The sequence below is a fragment of the Sturnus vulgaris genome, chromosome 9 (genome assembly GCF_052056855.1).
Source record: "Sturnus vulgaris isolate bStuVul1 chromosome 9, bStuVul1.hap1, whole genome shotgun sequence".
In the NCBI taxonomy this organism is placed as follows: domain Eukaryota; kingdom Metazoa; phylum Chordata; class Aves; order Passeriformes; family Sturnidae; genus Sturnus; species Sturnus vulgaris.
The window spans coordinates 15,428,629-15,436,729 of record NC_142251.1 but is presented as its reverse complement, the minus strand read 5'-3'; the positions used below and the strand labels follow the sequence as shown (position 1 = coordinate 15,436,729).

General features: G+C 41.8%; 1 protein-coding gene across 1 annotated transcript in view; it reads left to right on the top strand.

The window, feature by feature from the left end:
* Positions 1-8,101, top strand: part of LOC148222823 (uncharacterized) — a 500,146-nt gene that overhangs the window by 474,812 nt on the left and 17,233 nt on the right. Inside the window, exons 17-18 of the mRNA XM_088169937.1 lie at positions 3,245-3,313; positions 7,795-7,991. The gene's annotated coding sequence lies outside the window, so the exon portion shown is untranslated. The remainder of the gene's footprint in view (positions 1-3,244; positions 3,314-7,794; positions 7,992-8,101) is intronic.

The following is an 8,101-nucleotide window of genomic DNA, read 5'->3' as shown; positions in this document are numbered from 1 at the left end:
GCCGTTCTAAATGGCAGTGTACCATGTTTTGGAATTACTGAGAGCAGCTTTCTACCTGCTTTGGCCCCATCTCCAAAACAGTCATGATCAGGTGATAGAATTATCAAACCAGTTCTCTTTGTTTTAGTGTTAGTGTTTGCTAACCAGCCTCTAGGTATGAGATAACACTCCACCCATACTAACCCAGGTCATCAAAGACATTTGGAGCAGGATCCTAAACAAAGACACTTAAGCACCCAAATTCCTGAGATGATCTGGGCTCTTTTACCTTGATACAAACAGCTTGAATTCTGGCCTTTTCTTTATTCATTAGAAGGTTTTTTGTTTTTCTATGGGTCTGTTAGTCCCGGGAGTTCAGGCCCAACCTTTTTCCAATCTCAGCTCAAGAATCCTGACTGTGCCCAAGGGCTACAAGAAATACCAGGCATGAGTAGTGCTCCCTTGGGTATGGCTCTCCTTGACCTATGCAATAGCATGTGCATCAGGTACCCGTCAAGAGCATGTCTTCACTTCTTGCTTATCTTCAATTCTTTACCCTTCCCTTAAGTCACGTAACCTGTGACTTATCTAAAATACCCTCTCAGTGCATTTCAGATATGTCTTCCCACCTATTCTGCAATAGATATGGCAATGGTATAAAAGTGTTATGGATTTGCCTGGCAAGACTTAGATGGATAAAAAAAAAGCAAAGCAAAACACAAACTGAAGAGCTGGTTTGCTCTCCAAACATCTCTAATGCTGAGATAGAAGTGATAAGTCATAAATATAAGCCAATGTAATTTTCTCTTATCTGACACATTGAATTAAGGCTGTTGTGCTCAAACACTTATAGCAAAATTGACAAACACTTCCTTTTAGGGATGCTGCATCAAAAGTATTAACATGGCACACACTGCCCTGCTCTCACAGAAAAGGTATGTGAATTGTGATACTCTTATTGCAAATCAAGAAAGAAATCCTGCTTCTTCTGACTCTGCTTGTCCTGCCTCCAGCAGAGGTGCCAACATTTGGACTTCATTTAGTCAAGCCAAGTGGCCCCAGCTTGTTGCAGCCTCACCATGGGCCTTAGTTCATTATTGGCTTGTCAGCACTAATACTTCATCAAGACCAATCTCAAACCTGGCAGCGACCCCTACATTTTTGTATCTCACCATGACAGACCCCTTTTTATGTTTAGATTAGAGTTATTCCTCTTTGCTAGGAAAATTGATCGGGATCCACAGCCCTCTGATTGGGAGTCACAATATTTTTCCATAAAGGACCCAGTTTTGTTCTTTCAGAATGATTAGCTTTTCCTTAGCATCCAAAGTTCTTCTTATAGGCTGCAGTCCAAAAATAGCAGGACTCCTTGCAGGCCAGAGCAGGTAAACTTTTTTCGTAATGGGATGACAGGAGCAAGTGTTGGAGAGTATAGAGGCAGCAACGGGAGTCATGAAACCACAAAGTCTCCTGAAGCATGGGCAGCCTGACCCAAGCCAGCTGGATCCCACTACACCACCCCTAGGGAATGGCTCCTATGTGAGCCAGCCCCTTCACTGCTCCAGCTGCTGAGGAACGGGCAATAAATTTGTTAGTTCCAAGTTAAAATCATTGCATAAATCAGGGAGTCAGTATTCCAGTGGCAATTCAGACTTGAGATAATACCTTAAGATAGAAGTAGTCACTGGTTTCCATGGGAATTTTGCCATATCTTTCACCAGGACTAGGATTTAATCTATGGGAGTTTTCATTTTATCAGCTTGATTAGCTGGCACCTGTCCTCTACTGAAAGACAGTCACAGTGCACCTGAAGAATTGTGGTAATAAGCCAGTCAAGGAGACTTTGCAGGATGGACCTGAGGAGGCTACAGTCATTTGACTGGATCAATAGGTGGGATCTCATCAGAGAGAAGGGGTTCAAATGTCACTTTGAAAATTTCACTTCAATGTGTTCATTTTCTTTTTCAGCTGTGTTTGGAATGGCCTGTAGATTTAAACTGTGACTCAGAGAAGGAGAAATGAGGAGCCATTATTTCTTACTAAAAAATGCTATTCCAGGCCATAATCCTAACATAAATGAATTTGGCATGTTCCAAGTGAACCATCACTTCCATGATGAAATCAATGGATATAAATTCAGCTTTGGTCAAATGAGTCCTCAAGCTTGCAGACCATGCACCAAATGTTTATTTTTGTTCAGAAGATCAGATAGATACTGACTGCTGCCCAGTGCTTTCAAAGAGTTCAATTGTCTTGATCCAAGGGAGCAATAGGCAGCAGTGCTTAAATATGTTTCAGACTCTGAAGTTTTCAAAAACCCTTGTGCTCTCAACTCCCAATGACAACATGGAGCCTGGAAGCTTTAAAAATCTGAAATAGGTACTGATCTGTATTCAAGGGAGCTCATATATCTGTGAAAATCTGCCTCTAATTTATCCAGCAGCCCTGTCGTTCTGGGTCACATTAGGGACCATGAACACTTCACCTGGCACTACTCTGCAAACTCTGCTCCTTTGCATGGCTGTGGGTAAAACAGGAAGAAAGATGTATTATGGCTCTCGACTAACAGGAAGATGCCATAAGCAGTGATGTGTTAGCCAGCAGGTTAGAAGATGCCATTGTATACATCAGATGCAGAACCCAATTAGCTGGGGTAAATATAGTTTCTGATTTAAAGGTTTTTGCAGCTTGTGAAGCTTCCCACCCTTCTTGTCAGCCTCTATGTCCTCCCTGCTGAGGATCTGCACTGCTGCAGGTGAAGAAGCTCACATGACAACATGGCCTGCACGCATGGGCTCACAGGCTGCAGTATTGGCACCCAACTCACATCGTAGCCAGGACGACTCAGATGCTAAACAGGCTGTCAGTGCTCACACATGAGCCTTTGAAATGAAAATGTACGTGGACCAGCTCCTGAATACTTTTGTAGATATGCCAGCACATGACCTGTGTGGTCCCCTTACAGTCCTATTTAGACTAAATTTGCAAGTAGGCAGTGTTCTCACCCAGGAGAATGGACATTTGTGATCTAATTGATTAAATCTGTGTTATCCAAGAGGGTGTTCCCAGCCAAACAGTGAAATGCTTCTAAAGCATTCCAAAACAAATCCCAGAATGACCTGTGCTGCACCCACACAGGGCTACCTCTGACACTGCACTTCTGCCAGTCTGGGAAGTAACATGGGATTCAGACCAACCAGCTCTGGGCATCAGGGATTCTGTGATACTAGAAAAAGGTGGCTAATTCTCCACTCCCTTTTCCTAGTTGTATGATGTGAAATGCTGCTGAAGTCAGTGGAGTTGCACTGCTATAAAACTGGCTACAACAGAGCAGGTAAATATCTCAATGTATCTAATGCTGATAAAGTTAATAATGTCAATGCCAACAGAGTCCAGAGCAGGACTGGCGTCTTGGATTTGCCTCAATAGATTGCACCTTAGCATTAATATTTTCATCAGGTTTTTGTTATTTTGTCATCTTCCTGGGTATCATCAGAATAAAGTTCATCTCCCAACTCTTCAAACCCAAGCATATCTCTCTGAGTTTTGGAGTTGGGATGAAGGCTACCTTAAATGCTTAAATAGTGTCCTTTGAATTGGGGACTGAAGTGTGCACAAAAGGCCTACCAGGTTCCCATCAGAAGAGTTAGTTGAAGACTGGGGGACTAGAAACACTGGGTGCAGCCAATTTATTGTTTCTATTTGTTAATCCACTTCGTCCAAACACTATGAACATTGGTGCATTTAGTTCTAAATATGTCAAATGCTCCTTTAGGGAAGAACTTCATAAACCTAAAATAATCTCTTAAGATCAAATTCACTGCCTGAGCTCAAAATTACTCTTCTCTACACAAATAAACCACACACACATACTTGTATGCTTTGTCTGCACTGCAGGAATTGTCCTGGGATAGCACTGTGCTGTCTGTGGAGCCTTGCTAAAAAGCCTGGCTTTCTGATACTGAGAGAGAGCTGCAAATATTAACACATTGTTGTGGGCAGTGGGAAGCAAGAATGATTATCCCAGAATATAACAAATCTAAAAATAAATTGCCTTCATTTTCACCTATTGCACACCAATGGGGGTAAAAGAACTTTAATTAGTGTAATAGGACAATAGCAATGGAATTGGCTTGGTCACAAGATTTTTTTAGGATGACTCTGATGGTATTACTATCCAACTTCAAAGATTTGGAAAGATGTGGTTGCTAACACTGGAGAATAGAAACCTGTTTTTCATCAACTAGGCTGGCCTGACAAATTAAGTCTGTGGAGTCATTAGATTAAGATAAGAGCTTATCTCCTAGACTGACATTTATTCAGAGGTTTTTATGCTGCTCAGCTAGTAATTAGTGCAGTTGAATTTTTAACACTGCTTTGTCCAGTCATTTGACAAATTTGAAATATATACAGTTTTTCTTTTAAAACAACCAACTAAAATCCAAGAATACAATATTATTAGCTTGGGAAGGTTTTAAGAAGAGTTGAGATTATGCTGAAAATCTTCAAGGAGGTCAGAAGTGCTTCTGCTGTTGACTCATTTCCATACACAGATTGAGAGGCTCCATAAACTAAATTTTTAGGCACTAAGCAGCAGATATCTGTAGCAAATCTGTAATTTCTTTCATGCCCATCCATTTTGTAATTCTGCTGCTTTAGAGGGGCAGGAATGTGGTGCAGGCTGCAGTCCTGCTCATTAATGCTTGCCTGCCTCCTTCAGCAATCAGGTTAGGATTTCAGGTGGGGGCAGTTTCAAAAGGAATCTTCTTTCATATGCTGATTTCATGGGATAAGGTTTATTTTTTCCATCCTAATTTTCTTGTAATAACAGATGGATTGTTCCACAGTAAACCAATGCATTACTTTTGGACACATGTTTTTAAATTGCTTTAGACTAACAAGTATCACTTTTTTTAAACAGTTCATTTTGAGTAACTGAAGATCAGAATTGGATTAATAATTAGTGATTAAATGGATGACTGTTTGTTTATGAGGTTTGACAGTTTGTTACAGCTACATCCTGTTACAGTATTTGTTTTGTCCAAAGTGCAGCCATCTCAGCATCTATGGTTGTTGCCTTTAGAAAAACACAGACAAGAGGAGTTCATGGTAGTAAATTATGGTGCATCCAACTGCATCAGTTCTATGATTACTGGCTTTCACAAAAACAACAACAACAAGAAAAGACCTCTTGTTTACATTTTACGCCATACTGCCAAGACCCCTGAACTCTGTGGACTCGGGGCCATCAGCTGCAGAGGGTGACACACTGGCTCTCACCTGCATTCCTGAGCTTGAAGCAACTGTGGTAGAGTAGGACACTGGTCCTCAGGCTGGCTGGGACCAGGACCTGCATGCTGGTTTTCCATGTCCATTTCTATGGGTTTTCATGGCATTCATAGAACCCCAAAGCATGAGAGGAGTTTTAGCATCTCATAAGTACAACAGGTTTTCCATGGTTGGAATGCCATGGATGGGAAGTAAGGCATGAGGCAGGGAGCTATTTCAGATCTTTGCACAGCCAGGAATGAAACCCTGCTGCTCTCTGCTTTCTGAGCCAGACCCTTGACCCAGACCTGCCCTGACTCCTGTTTCAATGCAGATGCTTTCAGCCCTCCGTGTCTGCTAAGGGCCTTGATACTTCCCATTGGAGACGTGAAACCCTATATATTTTGTATCTATTTCATATATGTGTAAAGTTCAAGCTCTGGGGCAATCTCTGCCATTGGACACCCCATCATTCCTGGTCTGTAGGTGAGATCTCAGCTTATGGTCAGGAGTGCCTAGAGGTACAGATGGAGACAATATTTTTGCTCATAAAATGGCCTGGAAAGAAATTTGCATCAGGCTGAACCACTTGCCCCAAAAGCTTGAAGTACTGTTTTGCTCTCTAAATTTTAGCTGTTAATGCTGCCTTTGCTGTTAACCAGGTCAAAAATCCTGCATAATTCCCACTATATAACTCACTTCCCAGCAGAGAGAAATTAAACCCTTTTCTGGACCTTGGGTGAGCATGAGGAAAAGACCCAATTTCTGATGCCTCTAGAGAGGAGCATGGCCTCAACAGAAGGAGGAGGAAGGATTTAAATTCAAGCTTCTCAGAATTTGTGGTAGCAGCATCCCTATTTTCCGATATTGTTTTATTTTCCCGTGCTGTCCACTGCTATGTTGTGCATTGCTGCAGAAGCTGCAGAGTGTCAGCACTACCCTGGCAAGCTTCATCTGTTGAGCCTAAAGATTCCCCCTTCTTCGACTAAAGTGGAAAAGTTGCTGTCACCCAGACACGCCAACAGAACCAAAGAAGACCTCACCTCTGGATCAAAACCTCAGCTTTGTGAAACTATTAACATCTCCTTTTGATGGGCTGGAGATTACAGCATAGAGGTGTCTTGATCTTGTCTGTCACAGCTGTCTATCAACAGTTCTGGCTCATGGGGCAGTTCTCTGGCCCCACAGCCTTTTCAGACCTGCCCTGCTGCCACCATCCTTGTGTAGTGCCATGAGAGATAGCACTGACTTGCCCTTTTGCCTTCAGCCAACAATTTAAAGGCTATTGCTGCTTGATGGTACAGGCAAATAAATTAATAGCCTTGGTTCTGGCCACAGTGTCTAGTCTGAGACCTTAGCTGGCCCCACACAGAAAGCCAAGGATTGACAAAAGCACTAGCAAAAGAGAAGTCCAAACAGGTCAAGGGAAGGGGCATTGCAGACTAATAAAACCTGTTACTACATGGAGAACTTTGCTCAAATTCTGATGCCAGAAAAGACAGCCTAGACTGACAGTTAAATCTCCCTGAAAATAGCAGAAATCAAGGTTAGAGCAACGTATTTGTCCCAGGTTACTTAGTAAATATGGAAATACTGTAAAAAGAGAATTGGAGATTTTACAGAAGGAAGATGCCATTGTCATTGAATAGCAATAGCAGTACAACGATGCTTTACCCTCCATTTTTCAGTGTCCTGCTCTTAGATTGTTGGTTGCTCTTCAGCATTTGGCCAAGGTCAGGCAGATGAGAGAGAATTTTATCTGAAGTTTCTTGTGTTCCTAGTCAATTTTTTAAATTACAGTAAAGGGCAATAACTTTTTTTAACTGGCAAATACATTTTTAGTGTCACCAGAAAATGGTGCCTGTGAACTTGGATGTTACTCTGACTTTTTATGATTGCTTTTGGCTTCTAACTTTGGTGCAAGGGGTGGCCATGTCCCAGAAAAAAATATGCTTACCTTTTTTAATGGAATTCCACAGGTTGAAATTTATCCATGGTAAATGTTTCCTAGTACAGTAAGTTATGCAGGAGGTTTCATACTAATATCCTTTACTCTCAGAGATGAAGGTGAGCCCTCCATAGCTCAAGTACATGGTATAGCCATCCAATTTCTTGTGTTTCCCCCGGAAATTCAACACTTTTCACAAATAACTACACTTTGCAGTTCCATAACACAAATCCTGTGACCCCACAGGACAACCACAAAGGTAGGGGTAAACACCTCTCGTTCTATTTTATAGGTACTTAGCACTTATTAAGTGCAAGTTCAAGGCAGACTGTGAGGAACATCTACACTTGGAGAAGTCTTTTTGGAAAGCCAGTGGAAATTATCTGCTCAAATATTGGTGGGAAGTCAAGTGGTCAGGGTCAATGCAGCTGTTGGGTTGTTGGGTTCCCTTGCACCGTGCTAAAGTCCCACTGCAATAGCCCAGCCTCTCACCACTTTGTTTTTCTGTTGTATGTTATTCATTAAACCCTTTGCTGTGACATGCCATTGCCAGTGTGCCAAATCCTGAGCAAATCATATCCTCTGTTCTTCTGTTGCAGATTTGTGAGATAATCTACTATAGATTAATCATTTCAGTCTTATGGTGCAATGTCAAAAATAAATTGAGGTTATGAAGCTGGAGGGGAGCCACTTGGGGGTGGTGTGTTCTCACTGACGCTCCTTATTTGACTTTGAAAACAGTGTCATGACGAGATTTTTGAAGCTGATTGTTACCCCATGGAATCCAAATCACGAGGTAAAAATACTGTGGAGTAAGTTTTCATCTTCACAAATATCAGCTCAATGTTGAATTGTAAACGATTTTCAAGCTATTGCCTTCAGTCTCCTCACAACATGAAACATACC